The 18,733-nt window shown below is 43.0% G+C and overlaps 1 pseudogene; it reads left to right on the top strand.

Annotated features, from left to right (window-relative positions):
- Window positions 1-17,808: 17,808 nt before the first annotated feature.
- Window positions 17,809-18,055, top strand: LOC120862704 (annotated as a pseudogene).
- Window positions 18,056-18,733: the final 678 nt, after the last annotated feature.

Genomic DNA, 18,733 nt, shown 5'->3' with positions numbered 1-18,733 from the left:
CAATTATTTACAAACCACTGTTTTTCTCAACTCAGTAACTTTTTTTTTTTTTTTTGCACTTACCTACTGTTTATGTTTCAATCAAACTTCTTTAATTTAGGAGATCTCATTCACTAAATCACAAGATAGGCAGTTTTATGTGTGGACTTTATCACACATACCCCATACATTTCAAAAATAATACGAATACTAATAATGAAAACCACACTATCTGGGCATTTCCTGAGTGTTGTGACTTTGATAGTAGACTCTACAATGGCTTGGCATCTCAGATGGCATTCATTTTGGGGTTTTGTTTGTTATCTCTTCAGACGCAACCCTCCATACCCACTCTTCCTTAAGTCAGCTAAACTGTTGAATGGCAAAACCTCTCTGCTTTGGGCAACTCTAACATTGTAATATAATCTTTCTGTCGTTCCCAATAAAAGCCCGTCACTGGACTCCTCAGTCTCTCTACATGTTGAGTCTTTAAGTGTGGATCCCACACACTTATGAGTAAGAGAGAAATGAGTAAAGAAAAAAATATATATACTGGATGGAGGAAGTGGAAAACCAGGGGAAGGAAGCAGAAAGAGCAAAAGAGAACAGTTCGCCACAGAAAACAGAGAAAGAGGACTCCAAAGAACTAGAACGCACTCTCTCATGTACATTATCAAGTTCTCTAGAGTCACGAAAGTCTTAGCGGCTGCTTTCTTACCATTTTTACCATGTTTTATAATGATCAGGTACTCCCAGGAATCTAAATGTCTTGCATTTTTAAGTAACTCAACTCAGTTCTAGTCACAGCTCTAAATATGCTTGTGGACCCAATACCTACTCCATGGGTAGGCTTGCACTAGAAGCAAACCTTTCTCAAGCACGCCATATGCTCGACCATGATTCATGACCATCCACGGCAAGAACAAGGGATAGGCGTTGCTACCATGCACGCTTTGTATGCAGAGTAAGTGCCAGAGAAATGAATTCTGATATCTAAGTGCAAACAAGGGCAATGCCAAGACCAAATGCCATGCCTGCCCCTGTGGATTCTACCTGCCTCTCTCACAGAATCATAACGGGTTATTAATTTAAATAGAGCCGTCCCTTAGGTTTCCCTGGTGACTCAGATGGTAAAGAATCTGCCTGCAAAGCAGGAGACCAGGGGTCAGTCCCCAGGTCAGGATGATCCCCTGGAGAAGGGAATGGCAACCCACTCCAGTATTCCTGCCTGGAGAAATCCACGGATAGAGAAGCCTGGCAGGCTATAGTCCATGGGGTCACAGAGAGTCAGACATGACTGAGCAACTATCACTTTAGCCATAAAATAAACGAAAGAGGATTCTTTTGTGATGGCTATAATTTTTTTCCTTAAAAAAAAAAAAAAACCACCCTTTGGTGGAGGTACCTGTTTACCCAAAATTTAATAAAGTATAGTAAATATTTATAATATCTCTCTAAACTTCCTTCTGCTAATAGTGAAACACTGAACCACACATGTGCATTGCATGGTAGAAGAACTATCCGCCCCCCACTGGGGGTTACCTAATACTTATTTGAAAAACAATTTTTATTTGGATTCATGCTTCACTTCATGCTTTCAAGAGATCTGTATCTGAGCAGGCAGGGAGCTGATTTCCAAAACTTGCTGCACATGCAAGATTTCAGCACTATTTTACCTCTGGTAAAGCAACTCAACTTTTGTATTTCAAATGTGGTCTCCTGGTCTCTCTCAGATGTTCTTGGGGACCCAGAGCAATACATGAGCTTCTGCTACTACTCACAGGGCACAGCGGTGGTTTTCAGATGGAGTCATTCAGTTAAATCCAAGTATAACAACAGAAAGCAGAGGGGCTTCTCTCCAGCTGGTGTTCAATCGTGCAAGGTATTATCAAGTCCTTTTCCCAAGGCCGGCATCTTCCCTTCTATTCAGTAAATCCCTCCACAGAATCTAAACACCTCGGGTTTAAATGTTGCATGATAAGCCAAGTTAAGACGCCATGCTCCTAACACAAGGGGCCCAGGTTTGATCCCTGATCAGGAAACTAGATCCCATGCGCTGTAACTGAGACTCGAGGCAGCCAAATAAAAAAAAATTTTTTTTAAGGATAAGATGGTATATTAAAGAAAAAAAAAAGTAACACAAAGGGTGGGGCATGAATTCTTATCAGAGCTCTCTGTCAACTTCAGATCCCCTCCCATGAGACTTTAGACCTCCTTGAAGCATTAACCCTGAAAGTGTCTTGAACTGTAGAGATCTGGAATCCAGTCTCCTGGATCCCTCTCTGGGATGTCACCCAGAGCCCAACGTATGTTAAATTCCATGGTGGGACAGAGGGCAGTAATACAGATAGAAGCTCACCTCAGGAAGATCCAGGGTTCCTCCAATGTCTGACATATTCAGCCAGCCCTGACCCTGAGCTCACAACAGCCACCATCCCTCTTCATCCTAACATCACGCATGTGCTTAAACACGACAAAAACAATTTCCTACAGCCCATAACAGTCTCTTACACAGTCAGCATAGTTCAGCCATTTAAATACTAACGTGTCTCAAGTACCTATTTTCTAATCCAACAACTCACTTGACTTTCATGTCTTAAAGGCATGTCATAAACAAAATTTTTCTAATCTTAAAGGAATGCAACCCATCCTCATTATTCAATGAATTCATTATTCATTCATTTGCCTGCTCGTTATAAATTATTTGTAATCCTCAAATCAATACACATGATGTTCCCTGATTATTCACAGATGTGTGACGAATGGAAAAGAACTTGAAGGGTTGGACCCCACATTCCCAGAGAGGGGGATCGAGGCAGTGCTCTGCCTTCTGGTTAAGGGTCTCCTGGCTCAGACGGTAAAGCGTCTGCCTACAATGTGGGAGACCTGGGTTCAATCCCTGGGTCGGGAAGATCTCCTGGAGAAGGAAATGGTAACCCACTCCAGTATTCTTGCCTGGAGAATCCCATGGACCTAGAAGCTTCGTAGGCTACAGGCCATGGGGTCGCAAAGAGTCGGACACGACTGAGCGACTTCACTTCACAGTAAACAAGTACTCTTTGTAGAGACACCTTTTCCACATTTTTGTGTGTTTCGCTGGGGATTTCACTTTCAAAATGAAGACCACGGAAGGGCTGCCTAGTGTTCTGAAGCATAAGAGGTCAGAGACGTGCTGACAGGGAACAGAGCTGTGTCAAGCACACCCTGTTCAGGCGTGAGTTCCATTGTCACTGGCTTCGAGGTCAATGTTAGTGAACCAACAATACATGTTGAACAAGGAGTCTGTGACGGTTAATTTTATGTGTCAATTTTACTGCTCCTTGGGGTGCCTAGATTAAACATTATTTGGGGGTGTGTCTGTGAGGTGTTTTCTGATGCAATTTGCATTTGAATCAGTCAAGTTGATTGCCTTCCCCAGTGTGGGCAGGCATCACCCACTCCTTTGAGGACCTACATAGAACAAAAGGTAGAAGAAGGAGGGATTTGTCACTTGTTCCTCCTGCCTGCCTTGAGCTAGGACTTATACTCCTGGACTGGGATTTACACCACTAGTTCCCCAGGTTCTCAGGCTTTGGGACTCAGACTGGAATTACACCACCAACTTTCCTGAATTTTCAGCTTGCTTATGGCAACTCATGAACCTTCTCAGCCTCTATAATCATATGAGCTAATTCCTTGTAATAAATTTATATATATACATATATATATTTACTATATTAGTATATATATTCTATATGAACTTTCCAGGTGGCACTAGTGGTAAAGAACATGCCTGCCAACGCAGGAGACATAAGAGACAAGGATTCAGTTCTTGGGATGGGAAGGTACCTTGGAGGAGGAAGTGGCAACCCACTCCAGTATTCTTGCCTGGAGAATCCCATGGACAAAAGAGCCTGGTGGGCTACAGTCCACAGGGTCGCAAAGAATCAGGCATGACTGGAGCGACTTAGCACACATATATTCCATATACATAATATATAGTATGCGTGCACACTCAGTCACCCAGTCACGTCCAGTTCTTAGCAATTCTATGGACTATAGCCCGCCAGGCTCCTCTGTCCATGGGAGATTCTCCAGGCAAAAATACTAGAGTGGGTTGCTCTGCTCTCCTCCAGGGGATCATCCCAACTCAGGAATAGAATCCACCTCTCCCACATCTCCTGCATTGCAGGTCGACCCTTTAACCACTGAGCCACCTGGGAAGCACAATATATATAGTGTGTGTGTGTATATATATATAATATATATATAATTATATATATACTGCATATATATTCTCTATATACATATATATTAATATATATTCTTTGGAGAACTCTGACCAACACAGTGTCTTTAAATAGAAACACACCTATAACAAGGATATGTATTAAACAGCTAATGAAAATGTCATGACCAAAAGCTCACATGAACATAACCCTGTATTTCCTCTAATTCAGTGTTTGTAGCAACTTCATAGAACAGAACTGTGGTTAATAAGAGAAATGACTGCCGCCATTCTCTGTGTGGGTACATGATGGCTCAGTTGCTTCAGTTGTGGCTGACTCGGTCTGATTCTGTAGACTGTAGCCCACCACGCTCCTCTGTTCACGGAATTCTCCAAGCAAGAATACTGGAGTAGGTTGCCATGCCCTCCTTCAGGGAATCTTCCTTACCCAGGAATTGAAAAAGCTAGAGATTTCTAGAAAAACATCTACTTCTGCTTCATTGACTATGCTAAAGTCTGACTGTGTAGATCACAACAAACTGTGGAAAATTCTTAAAGAGATGGGAATATCAGACCACTTTACCTACCCCTGAAAAATCTGTATGCAGGTCAAGAAGCAACAGTTAGAACTGGACATGGAACAACAGACTCGTTCCAAATTGGAAAAGGAGTACATCAAGGTTATTTAAGGCTGTCACCCTGCTTATTTAACTTCTATGCAGAGCACATCATTCGAAAGCTGGGTTGGATGAAGCACAAGCTGGCATCAGGATTGCAGGGAGAAATATCAATAACCTCAGATATGCAAATGACACCACCCTTATGGCAGGAAGTAAAGAGGAAATAAAGAGCCTCTTGATGAAGGTGAAAAAGAATGAAAAAGCTGGATTAAAACTCAACATTCAAAAAACGAAGATCTAGGCATCCGGTCCCACCACTTCACGACAGGTAGATGGGGAAACAATGGAAATGGTGACAGACTTTTTTTCCTTGGGCTCCAAAAATCACTGCAGATGGTGACTGCAGCCATGGAAATAAAAGATACTTGGCATCTTTTATGCCAATAAAAGTAATGGCAAACCTGGATGGCATGTTAAAAAGCAGAGACATTACTTGCCAACAAAGGTCCATCTAGTCAAAGCTATGGTTTTTCTAGTAGTCATGTTTGGATGTGACAGCAAGACAGTAAAAAAGACTGAGCACCAAAGAACTGATGCCTTTGAACAGGGGTGCTGGAGAAGACTCTTGAGAGTCACTTGGACAACAAGGAGATCAAACCAGTCAACCTTAAAGGATATCAACCCTGAATATTCATTGGAAGGACTGATGCTGAAGCTGAACCTCCAATACTTTGGTCGCCTGATGCAGAGAGCTGACTCATTGGGAAAGACACTGATGCCGGAAAAGATAGAAGGCAGGAGGAGAAGAGGACAACAGACCAACTCAATGGACATGAGTTTGAGCAAGCTCCAGGAGATAGTAAAGGACAGAGAAGCCTGGCATGCTGCAGTCCATGGGGTCACAAAGAGTTGGGCACAACAGGATTGGAAAAGGTCAGTTTTCATTCCAATTCCAAAGAAAGGCAATGCCAAAGAATGCTCAAACTACCACATAACTGCACTCATCTCACATGCTAGTAAAGATATGCTCAAAATTCTCCAAGCCAGGCTTCAGCAATACGTGAACCGTGAACTTCCTGATGTTCAAGCTGGTTTTCAAAAAGGCAGAGGAACCAGAGATCAAATTGCCAACATCCACTGGATCATGGAAAAAGCAAGAGAGTTCCAGAAAAACATCTATTTCTGCTTTATTGACTATGCCAAAGCCTTTGACTGTGTGGATCACAATAAACTGTGGAAAATTCTGAAAGAGACGGGAATAAAAGACCTGCCTCTTGAGAAATCTGTATGCAGGTCAGGAAGCAACAGTTAGAACTGGACATGGAACAACAGACTGGTTCCAAATAGGAAAAGGAGTACGTCAAGGCTGTATATTGTCAGCCTGCTTACTTAACTTCTATGCAGAGTACATCATGAGGAACACTGGACTGGAAGAAACACAAGCTGGAATCAAGATTGCCGGGAGAAATATCAATAACCTCAGATATGCAGATGACACCACCCTTATGGCAGAAAGTGAAGAGGAACTAAAAAGCCTCTTGATGAAAGTGAAAGAGGAGAGCAAAAAAGTTGGCCTAAAGCTCAACATTCAGAAAACGAAGATCATGGCATCTGGTCCCATCACTTCATGGCAAATAGATGGGAAAACAGTGGAAACAGTGTCAGACTTTATTTTGGGGGGCTCCAAAATCACTGAAGATGGTGACTGCAGCCATGAAATTACAAGACATTTGTTCCTTGGAAGAAAAGTTATGACCAACCTAGATAGTGTATTCAAAAGCAGAGACATTACTTTGCCGACTAAGGTCGTCTAGTCAAGGCTATGGTTTTTCTGTGGTCATGTATAGATGTGAGAGTTGGACTGTGAAGAAGGCTGAGCACCGAAGAATTGATGCTTTTGAACTGTGGTGTTGGAAAAGACTCTCGAGAGTCCCTTGGACTGCAAGGAGATCCAACCAGTCCATTCTGAAGGAGATCAGCCCTGGGATTTCTTTGGAAGGAATGATGTTAAAGCTGAAACTCCAGTACTTTGGCCACCTCATGTGAAGAGTTGACTCATTGGAAAAGACTCTGATGCTGGGAGGGATTGGGGGCAGGAGGAGAAGGGGACGACTGAGGATGAGATGGCTGGATGGCATCACTGACTCGATGGACGTGAGTCTGAGTGAACTCCAGGAGTTGGTGATGGACAGGGAGGCCTGGCGTGCTGCAATTCATGGGGTCGCAAAGAGTCGGACACGACTGAGCGACTGAACTGACCTGAACTGAACTGAGCGACTGTACAACAATAAAAACAGGGATGGAACCCGTATCTCCTGCCTCTCTGCATTGACAGGAGGGTTCCTTACCGGTGAGGCATGTCCTCATCATCTAACACCAAAATGATCACCATGAGCTCCTAACTTGTCTTTTTACTTCCATCTTTCCCCTCCTAGTTACCCCTCCTCCACTGCCCATGTGAACTGACTGCGGGAACCTCCCCTGCTGAACACTCTGTCCTCTGCAATCACACTGTGCCTGCAGCCACACCTCATCTCCAGATTCCAAGGAAGCACTTGAAGTTCCTGTGATAACAAACTGTTGGAGGTCTCTGCATTGTCAGGCTCTCTTTCCCATATGTTGATCTCTCTGCCTGGGACACTTTTCCTTACCTTTTTAAGTCAATGACACCTACTCATTTTTTGAGCCACAACTCAAATGGCACCTCTAACTAAAGTGTACTCTGATCCAAAGACAGGAAGAGACAGGAGCTCCTTACTCAGGGTAGTTTCTGCATTTGTTGCATACTTTGCTAAGGGCCTTGATAATATTCAGTGGTAATTGTTTATATTTTCCTAACTCTTTGCCCTACTAGGCTTTGAAAACAGGAACTGTCTTTTCATGTGTGATCTGTAGGAAGTTTTCTATACTACTCAGAATATAGTATTCAGTCAGGAATGATGAAAAATGAATAAGTGAATGAATAAATGATCTCACTCTGACTCACTCTCCTTAATCGTATGTGAATCTCATCCTGGTCTCATTCTCTACCTGCTTAAAGTAATTATAACTTGATAACTAGCCATTGAAAGAAGGACAGAAGTTTCCAGGCAAAACTGTAACTGCCAGGTGTTGACTATTTTAAAGCCTATGGTTGAAACTAGAAAAATACCTGGCCTCCTGCCTAACCTTTGCTTTGACCAGGAAACTCCCTGCCTCTTTTCTCAACTATCTACAATGTATCCCTGCTTGAAGGTCTAAACTTTTTCTTCTCTAAAAAGCCTTCCCAGCTACCCTCCCATCTGCTCCCAACTTCTGATTAACTTATCTTCTTTTTTTCCCTGAGAAGTTCTTAGTACATGTGATCCAGCACTTTCAATTCTCCTTCTAGGTCTGCTGACCTTTCTCCAGACCTGTCTCCTGAGCAGAGACAGGAGATTCTTGAGAGCGCGTATCAACACACAGGAGACGTGAAACGTATTTGCTAAGAATTTCCATTCAGTCGCTCAGTTGTGTTCAACTTTGTGTGACCCCATGGACTGTAGCACGCCAGGCTTCCCTGTCCATCAACTCCCAGAACTTACTCTAACTCATGTTCATCGAGCTGGTGATGCCATTCAACCAACTCATCCTCTGTCGTCCCCTTCTCCCCCTGCCTTCAATCTTTCCCAGCATCAGGGTCTTTGCCAATGATTCAGTTCTTCACCTCAGGTGGCCAAAGTATTGGAGGTTCAGCTTCAGCATCAGTTCTTCTAATGAACATTCAGGACTGATTTCCTTTAGGATGGACTGGTTGGATCTCCTTGCAGTCCACCAACACCACAGTTCAAAAGCATCAATTCTTTGGCACTCAGTTTTCCTTACAGTCCAACACTTACATCCATGCATGACTACTGGAAAAACCATAGCTTTGACTAGACAGACCTTTGTTGGCAAAGTAATGTCTCTGCTTTTTAATATGCTGTCTAGGTTGCTCATAGCTTTTCTTCCAAGGAGCAAGTGTCTTTTAATTTCATGGCTGCTGTCACTACCTGCAGTAATTCTGGAGGCCAAAAAATTAAAGTCTCTCCCTGTTTCCATTGTTTCCCCATCTATGTGCCATGAAATGATGGGACCAGATATCATGACCTTAGTTTTCTCAATGTTGAGTTTTCAGCCAACTTTTTCACTCTCCTCTTTCACTTTCATCAAGAGGCTCTTTAGTTAATTGCTTTCTACCATAGTGTCGTGTCATCTGCATATCTGAGGTTATTGATATTTCTCCCAGCAATCTTGATTCCAGCTTGTGCTTCATCTAGCCTAGCATTTCTCATGATGTGCTCTGCATATAACTTAAATAAGCAAGGTGACAATATGCAGCCTTGACGTACTCCTTTTCCAATTTGGAACCAGTCTGTTTTTCCATGTCCAGTTCTAACTGTTACTTGTTGACCTGCATACAAATTTCTCAGGAGGCAGGTCAGGTGGTCTGGTATTCCCATCTCTTTCAGAATTTTCCAGTTTGTTGTGATCCACATAATCAAAGGCTTTGGCATAGACAATAAAGCAGAAGTAGATGTTTTTCTGGAACTCTCTTGCTTTTTCCATGATCCAGCGGATGTTGGCAATTTGATCTCTGGTTCCTCTGCCTTTTCTAAAACCAGCTTGAACAGCTGGAAGTTCATGGTTTACATACTGTTGAAGCCTGGCTTAGAGAATTTTGAGCATTAATTTGCTAGTGTGTGAGTTGAGTGCAATTGTGCGGTAGTTTGAGCATCCTTTGGCATTGCCTTTCTTTGAGATTAGGATGAAAACTGACCTTTTCCAGTCCTGTGGCCACTGCTGAGTTTTCCAAATTTGCTGGCATATTGAGTGCAGCACTTTCACAGCATCATCTTTCAGGATTTGAAATAGCTCCACTAGAATTCCATCACTTCCACTAGCTTTGATTGTAGTGATGCTTCCTAAGGCCCACTTGACTTCACATTTCAGGAAGTCTGGTTCTAGATGAGTGATCACACCATCATGGTTATCTGGGTCATGAAAATCTTTTTTGTATAGTTCTTCTGTATATTCTTGCCACCTCTTCATATCTTCTGCTTCTGTTAGGTCCATACCATTTCTGTCCTTTATTGAGCCCATCTTTGCATGAAATGTTCCCTTGGTATCTCTAATTTTCTTGAAGAGATCTCTAGTCTTTCTTTCTATTGTTTTCCTCTATTTCTTTGCACTGATCCTTGAGGGATGCTTTCTTATCTCTCTTTGCTGTTCTTTGAAACTCTGTATTCAAATGGGTATATCTTTCCTTTTCTCCTTTGCCTTTTGCATCTTTTCTTTTCTCAGCTATTTGTAAGGCCTCCCCAGACAGCCATTTTGCCTTTTTGCATTCCTTTTTCCTGGGGATGGTCTTGATCACTGCCTCCTGTAAAATATCATGAACCTCCATCCATAGTGCTTCAGGCACTCTCTCTATCAGATCTAATCCCTTGAATCTATTTGTCACTTCCACTGCAAAATCATAAGGGATTTGATTTAGGTCATACCTGAATGGTCTAGTGGTTTTCCTTACTTTTTTCAATATAAGTCTGAATTTGGCAATAAGGAGTCCATGATCTGAGCCACAGTCAGCTCCCAGTCTTGTTTTTGCTGACTGTTTAGAGCTTCTCCATTTTTGGCTGAAAAGAATATAATCAATCTGATTTCAGTATTGACCATCTGGTGATGCCCACGTGTAGAGTCTTCTCTTGTGTTGTTGGAAGAGGGTGTTTGCTATGACCAGTACATTCTCTTGGCAAAACTCTGTTAGCCTTTGACCTGCTTCATTCTGTACTCCAAGGCCAAATTTGCCAGCTACTCCAGTTTCTCTTGACTTCCTATTTTTGCATTCTAGTCCCCTCAAGGAAAAGGACATCTTTTTTGGGTGTTAGTTCTGGAAGGTCATGTAGGTCTTCATAGAACCGTTCAACCTCAGCTTCTTCAGCATTACTGGTTGGGGAATAGACTTGGATTACTGTGATATTGAATGGTTTGCCTTGGAAACAAACAGAGATCATTCTGTTGTTTTTCAGATTGCATCCAAGTACTGCATTTCAGACTCTTTTGTTGACTGTGATGGCTACTCCATTTCTTCTAAGGGATTTTTGCCCATAATACTAGATATAATGGTCATGTGAGTTATATTCACCCATTCCAGTCCATTTTAGTTCGTTGATTCCTAAAAAGTCAGTGTTCATTCTTGCCATCTCCTGTTTGACCACTTGCAAAGCTGAGCGCTGAAGAATTGATGCTTCTGAACTGTGGTGTTGGAGAAGACTCTTGAGAGTCCCTTGGACTGCAAGGAGATCCAACCAGTCCATTCTAAAGGAGATCAGCCCTGGGATTTCTTTGGAAGGACTGATGCTAAAGCTGAAACTCCAGTACTTTGGCCACCTCATGCAAAGAGTTGACTCATTGGAAAAGATTCTGATGCTGGGAGGGATTGGGGGCAGAAAGAGAAGGGGATGACAGAGGATGAAATGGCTGGATGGCATCACTGACTCGATGGACTGAGTCTGAGTGAACTCCAGGAGTTGGTGATGGACAGGGAGGCCTGGCGTGCTGCAATTCATGGGGTCACAAAGAGTCGGACATGACTGAGCGACTGAACTGAACTGAACTGAACTGAACTGAATTTGCCTTGATTCATGGGCCTAACATTCCAGGTTCCTATGCAATACTGCTTTTTTACAGCATCAGACTTTACTTCCATCAACAGTCACATCCACAACTGGGTGTTGTTTTTGCTTTGGCTCCAACTCTTCATTTTTTCTGGAGTTATTTCTCCACTGATCACCAGTCTGAGTGAACTCCGGGAGATGGTGATGAACAGGAAGGCCTGGTGTGCTGCAATTCATGGGGTCGCAAAGAGTCGTAGGTGAAATAACCAAGTACAAGTGAGAAATGCCACAGGGGTACTCCTTCCCTCAGATTAAAGCAGTCACAGCTTTATTTCCAGACACTCCTTTGTCACAGGCTCCAGGGTGGTGTTTATCTCCTGGGATGAGGCTCACCTGGGGGGTGAGTGACTGAACTGAACTGAACTGAACCGACGTGGGGAGCTCATTTTTCAGTGTCCTATCTTTTTGCCTTTTCATACTGCTCAGTATGAAAGTGAACCCCAATAATTCTATGAGGTAGGTGTTACAAATAGCATAGGAGCATAGCAATAAAGATTGAGACTAATATCCCAGGATCTAACTGTTGGGGCTGTAATCCTGATGTCCCATTCTCTCTAGGAAACCTTAAGTTACTAAATCTCTTTATGCCTCAGTTTCCCCATCTATACAATGAGATTAATGAAAGCACATATCTATTGCTTATATCTTTCATCCTTATTAAAAGGGAGAATGCATACCAATCACTAAGCAAATTCCTTAGCACAGTCCCTGGCCCACTGTGCATACTCAGTACATTTGCTGTTTAGTTGCTCAGTCCTGTCTGACTCTTTTGCAACTCCACAGACTGTAGTCCACCAGGCTCCTCTGTCCATGGGATTTTCCAGGCAAGGATACTAGAGTGGTCTGCCATTTTCTTCTCCAGGGGATCTTCCCAACCCAGGGATCAAATCCAGGTCTCCTGAATTGCAGATTCTTTACCATCTGAGCCCACAAGGGAAGCCCCTACTTAATACATAGTTGGCTATTATTAATCTATTTTATGCCGTGCCATGCTAAGTTGCTTCAGTAGTGTCCAAACTCTGTCCATGGAATTCTCCAGGCAGAAATACTGGAGTGGGAAGCTGTGCCCTCCTCCAGAGGATCTTCCCAACCCAGGGATCAAACCCATACCTCCACTGGCAGGCAGGTTTTTTACCACTAGTGCTACCAATCTATTTTGTAGTGATAAGAAAACTGGTGCTAAAGAATAAATTATCCTGTTTTATATAGCAACTTCTCGCTAGCTCTGTGATGACCTAGAGGGGTGAGATGGCAGGGTGGTGGGAGTGTGGGGAGGAAGGAGGGATGCTCAGGAGGGAGGGAATATATGCATAGTTAGAACTGATTCACGTTGTATGGAAGAAACCAATACAACACTGTAAAGTCATTATCCTCCAACTAAAAATAAAAATTAAAAAAAAATATATATATATTATCCAAGATCACTCAGGGATAAATTGAGAGGTAGGGCTGAAGTAGCAGAAAGTTAAGAGGGTTTCAAATGGTAAAATGACAAGGCTGAAGTGGGAGTAACAAAGGTGAGCTGACTCGAAGAGGAGGGTCTCAGAAACAGTCCTGTTGGGTCCATACAAGAGGAAAGGCTGCACAGACAGAGATCATGGTAGGATGCTGTGATCCTCGTGAGCATGGTTTAGGGTGAAGGGATGAGCAATGTAACACAGGAGAGTGCATTCTAGAATGGGGTTTGAGGGCATATTGGTTCAGATAAGGCACACAGGGCTAAACAGAGCAAGATGGGCTGGAAAAGAGTTCAACACAATGAGCAAGCAAGATCACCCCCCAGGTGAGCCTCATCCCAGGAGATAAACACCACCCTGGAGCCTGTGACAAAGGAGTGTCTGGAAATAAAGCTGTGACTGCTTTAATCTGAGGGAAGGAGTGCCCCTGTGGCATTTCTCACTTGTACTTGGTTATTTCACCTACATTTTCTTCCCTTTGGGCAAAGAGCAGCTATGTACTTGTGCCCACCCTTGCAGCCAATATCTACATTAGGCAGAAAAAGCACAGTGCCCAGGGTCTAAGATACTTTCAGTGGTGCATGAAAATATTTTCATTTTCATTACTTTTCCAATTGGAAGAGAAAAATAACATAAAAATAATGAATACATAAAAATGAATCCACCCCATGTTGTATACATCTTTATATCAACACAGTCCTAAACTATGATTATCAATGTGGAGGAAGGGGTCTTTGAAGGCAAAAGTCCTCAGCTTAGTGAGGGAATTACTTTCTAGATAAAGCACCAAAGTCATAATGCAGTCCTGCCAATCATGTGGGGTGGAATCAGTGAACAAGAAATGCTAAAAAAGACTTGGGAAAAGCCCAGAACACGAGGGACCTATGTTTGGGAAAGAAATCTCTCTTTGGGGTGAGGACAAAGAAGATGCCAGATTCTGCCCACCCCACCCCCAGCCCCACCCCCCCTCAGCAAGGGTACAGCTTTGTATCCACCCACATTAATTACACCTATGGGACTCATTCAGTCATTTTCATGCAACATCGAAGATGACCCAAGCACTTTGGCATCTTTGTTTCTATCATTTGCCCAAGCTCTTCCTCATGTTCGGCCTGTGAAATACCTAGCTCATTGATGCTGCCTCAAAATGTTTTTTAAAATGACAGCATCAATTTTCCTTGTTTTGAGCTCTTGAATCATTCATTTAGAAGAATGGAATTTTCATGCTGCAACCTAAATAAGACCTATACATCTATTCTTACAAAATATTAGGATCAATTAAGAACTCTTGTCACTGAAATCTTTTGAATAAGTAAGAAAGACAAGGAGTTGCTCTTCCTTATTTTGCACTGAACACAATCCATTGGGGTTTATAAATACACTTTATCAAATCCCTCTGTGCAAGTAGTCCTGAGTGTTTCCCCCACCAACCCTGCGAATAAATGAATATCTAAGAGGGCCCGCACAATACCCACAAGATAATCGGCATGCTGCAAGTGTCTGAAGATATCGTGTATGATAGACACCAAGGAGTGACCCTGTGCGTTTTACTCCTGAATTACTGGTTGGCAGAAATGGCTGAGCAATACAAACAAATCCGAGGAGGATACAACAGATAAACTCAGAAAACCGGTGGGTATGATTAGTAGATGGCAGAAATATATTTCTGTCCCCTGCCACCCCCACAGATTTACGCAGGACACAGTTTCTGATTTCCTTTGTTTTTCAGTCTCAGTCTATTCTAGCTCCAGTGGCTGACTACAAATGGCCACACTGTTTACATGAAGGCTGGGGTGTCAGTTGTTGAAGGAAGATGGAATCGAGCAAGTCCACCTCCCACTCCAGAAGTCTGGTTCCCAGCTCGGTGGAGGCTCTTGGGGTTCCAGCCTCCTAGGGAGTCAGTGAAGACCACCGGAGGTGATCTCTAAATCCAATCTCTGGGAGACCAGCTTGCAGCGGCCTTGCAAGTGGAAGGAGACAGAGGGAGTGTCCCCACAACAGCCACACTGAAAATAATTATTTTGATCCACCAACACCAACTAAACTATGAGAACGGTCTTGTAAGCAAGGTCTGCTTTAATAGAAACATAAGTATTATGCATTGCAGTCTATTATAAATTGGTTGTAATTTTCTCCTGACACTTTCTGAATTAGTTAGTATATAAAAATAATAATAATAATAATAACAAATGCCACAAAGCAAAAAAAAAGCAAACTCAATGTCTGAAGGTTAATGATTGCTCATGAAAGCCACAGAAATAAATTATCTGCCTAGGGACACTGTCACATGATCAGCACAAAAGCAGCAAGAGCCAAAAATGTTTATGTAGAGGGAAAAAACACTGTCAGCGTCACAGAACCCTTCCCCCCACAGCTACATTCGAGTCCTGAGCCAGCCAGCTGCTCCTGACTGCTTACATTAAACTAATTTGTGCTGCTACATTGCAGCTGCTTAATTTTTAGGCTGAACTTTATCACCAATAAGTGTTACAATAACAAGCGATATGATGGTATCTCTGAAGAAATATCCATCAACCTCCAAACAATGACAGCTTCAGGAGAGGAGACTGCAGAAAAACAAATTAAAAAAAAAAAAAAAAAAGACAGAAAAGAAAATCACCCCCACACTGCCTCTTTAAAGGGGGGGAGGGGCGAACTTTTAGTGGGAAAGGCTTTAAAACGCTGCTTTGTTCCGAAGGCCATTCTGAAATGAAGAAGGGGGATGATTGAAAAGGTTAGCGAGCAGGGGAGGAGTTAACAAGTAAGATGTGCTTTTGCTAAGAGAGGGTGATTTGCAAGGTGAGAGCCTGAGATGGGAGAAGGCAATTTTGCTACAACAATGCATCCAGCCCCTCTCTTTCTCTTGCTCACTGCCCCCCTCACTCCCTACCCCAAACCTTATGCCAACCCAACCTGGAGCTTAAGCCGTGATTCCAGACTTGTTCTCAACATTCTCCTCTGGCCAGCCCGGCCCTGGAGCTGACAGTATTACTTGTTGTTCCCCAGGTCTTCTTGTGTTGTTTTCCTAGCCCAGTGTAAATGCAGAAACTCTTCTTTGGACAGAAACAGACACTGACCTGAACTGGTTTCAATTCCTGCCAAATATGCAGGCACTGTTTTTGCTACAGTTTGGAATTTGGCTTACACCCTACGTCAGGCATTTATTTGTACTCAGAACTAGAATAGAGACCTAACTACTTAAAACAAAAAAGATTTTTTTTAAGTATTAGGAATGCACTGAAACTTTTCCACTATTAATTCATCTGAATATGATGAATGTTTTTTTAGTTGAGCTATCTCATTACCCTCTGCTGTTTACTATGTGTGTGGGGGGGAGGTGGGGGTGGAAGGGTAAAGGTTGTGGGGGACAATTCAGCTTCACCCTGCTCAGTAATTACAAAAACAATTCCTTTGAAAGCCAGGGAAGAACACTCATGTCAGCTATTTACAGCATTTTTTAAATTCTGTGGTTTTCAGAATTAAGGTTCAAAGTGAGTGTCACTAATGTTGAGTAATAAAGTAGTTTTCCTTGCACAAAGATACTCTAAATTTAAAGAGAGATGTTTACGCTGGAATAATTTTCTCTGGCAGGAAAGAGGGGCGGGGGGAGATTTAGACCCTCCCCTGTTTTCTTCAGCTCCACAACACCTTTACACCTCGTGGTCCCAGCCCAGCCCTAGCAGTATTTTCTTTTTTCAGGCGGCTGATAAATCACACTACGGAGCTGACTCAGAATGCCACAGGGGCAGGGCCTTGTTTCTGCTGATGCCCCCCAACTGTCGCTGGGTGAGTGTGTTTGTGAGAGTTCTCTAAGGGACAATCCCAGAGGATGTGGATATGGAAGGAGTCCCTAGGGCCCGTCAGGATGGCTCAGCCCCTGTGCCAAGTGGGTCACTGTTGTGCAACTCCAGGCTTTCTCTCCACCCAGGGCTCAGCGGGACGTCTCTGTCTGCTGTTGGCAAGGCTTTAAGACTGCTGGGAACTCAGACACAAGCATCCTGGGGCCTGGAGGTGTGGCAGGGTGTAACTTGAATGAGGGTAACTTTCTAAAAGGCGCCTAACCATAGGCAGCCTGGGAAGGCATTAAGATGGGAGAATAATGGAAGGGAGGATCTTTGAACAGCCACTTGATTTTCTTAATGCTGGAGTCCTCTGCTTCCTTGTACTCTGTTGCCCTTAAACAGAGTACAAGGCCTTCTTACAGTTGGAGGCCAGTTATTGTTCAGTTGCTAATCATATCTGACTCTTTGTGACCCCATGGACTGCAGACACCAGGTTTCCTTGTTCTTCACTATGTCCCAGAGTTTGCTCAAACTCATGTCCCTTCAGTCAATGATGCCATCCAACCATCTCATCCTCTGTCGTCCCCTTCTCCTCCTGCCCTCAATCTTTCCCAGCATCAGGGTCTTTTCCAGTGAGTCAGCTCTTCACATCAGATGGCCAAATTATTGCAGCTTCAGCTTTAGCATCAGCCCTTCCAGTGAATGTTCAGGGTTGATTTCCTTTAGGATTGAACGGTTTGGTTTCCTTGCTGTCCAAGGGATTCTCAAGATGGACATCCTGTCAAAACTTCAAGTGTGAAATAAGGAATTAATTTGATGGAATGTATCCATCTATCTCACCTGTTTCTCCAGAGCTGGACTGAACTGGTCTGACGAGGACACTTGAAGGCTAGTGAATGAGTTCATACATTTGGTGTGGAAGACAGAGCTAAAGATTTGGGTGCTGGTGTGTATGTGTGAATGTGCACACACACGTATGTGTGGGGAGCACATATGAATTCAGAAACAGTCAGTATCTGAGGCTGTTTAATCCTGGACCTTGCAGGTTAGTTTTTCTCTCTGTTTGGACTTGAGGCCTCTGTCACAACCATGCCCCAGCAGATCATCGGTCAGGCCAAGAAGCATCATAGCTTGATCCCCCTTCATATTTACTGGAGCAGGAGGTACTGGAGCAACACTGCCCGTCTTGCACTTGGCCTTGTTCAATCACGGTGTCAGGTGGGCCAAAAAGAATAACCCAGAACCCTGGAACCAGCTGGGTCCTAATGATCAATACAAGTTCCATTCAGTGAAGATAGATTACAGAAAACTGAATAAAGAAGGTCCAGACTTCTAAATGAAGCATTTCACTATAAAGCTGCTTAGAATGAAGGTCTCCCAGAAGCTGTCCCCACAATTTTCCACTTAATCAGGAAATATCTCCCCTCTAAATGCACGAAATCATGTTGGTGTTTTCTGTTGGGGTTTACACTGATTAATAAATAGTCTGAAACTTGAAAAAAAAAAAAAAAGGAAACAGTCGGTATGAAGACATTCTTCTTCATTCACAAGCCAGCCCCACAATGACAGAAAGAACTTGCTACCAGCCAGAAATGATGTCTCAGCATTGAGCAGTTTGAATTGGCTACTTTCCTGAAAATCTCTAGAAACAAATCTTTTTCCATGTAGCCTTTTCCAGAACAGTGACAAATTAGCATAGACTCTGCAGATCCTGAATTAGGATCGTAACTCAGGAACATGGCTACATTTACCCCTGTGAGCTCCATAAGCATTGAGGCCTTATAGCTGCAGATTCCCTCAGCTGTCTCTGAACTTCCCTCAATCTAACTTTGCTTTTAAGCTAGAAATTATGCCTTTCTGGCTTCTAATTGTCAGAGAAGTGGAAACAGTTAATGAGGTAGGTTGTCATTTCCAATTCGCAGCATTAATGTTTATCATCATCAGCTTGTGATGTATCATTTTTCACAAAGTGTGGAAAGCAATATATATATGACTAGGGAGGATAAGTGCTGTT

The sequence above is a fragment of the Oryx dammah genome, unplaced genomic scaffold, assembly GCF_014754425.2.
Source record: "Oryx dammah isolate SB20612 unplaced genomic scaffold, SCBI_Odam_1.1 HiC_scaffold_4, whole genome shotgun sequence".
Lineage (NCBI taxonomy): Eukaryota > Metazoa > Chordata > Mammalia > Artiodactyla > Bovidae > Oryx > Oryx dammah.
Note: the sequence above shows the minus strand (reverse complement) of the source record. Positions and strands in the feature narration are given on the sequence as shown.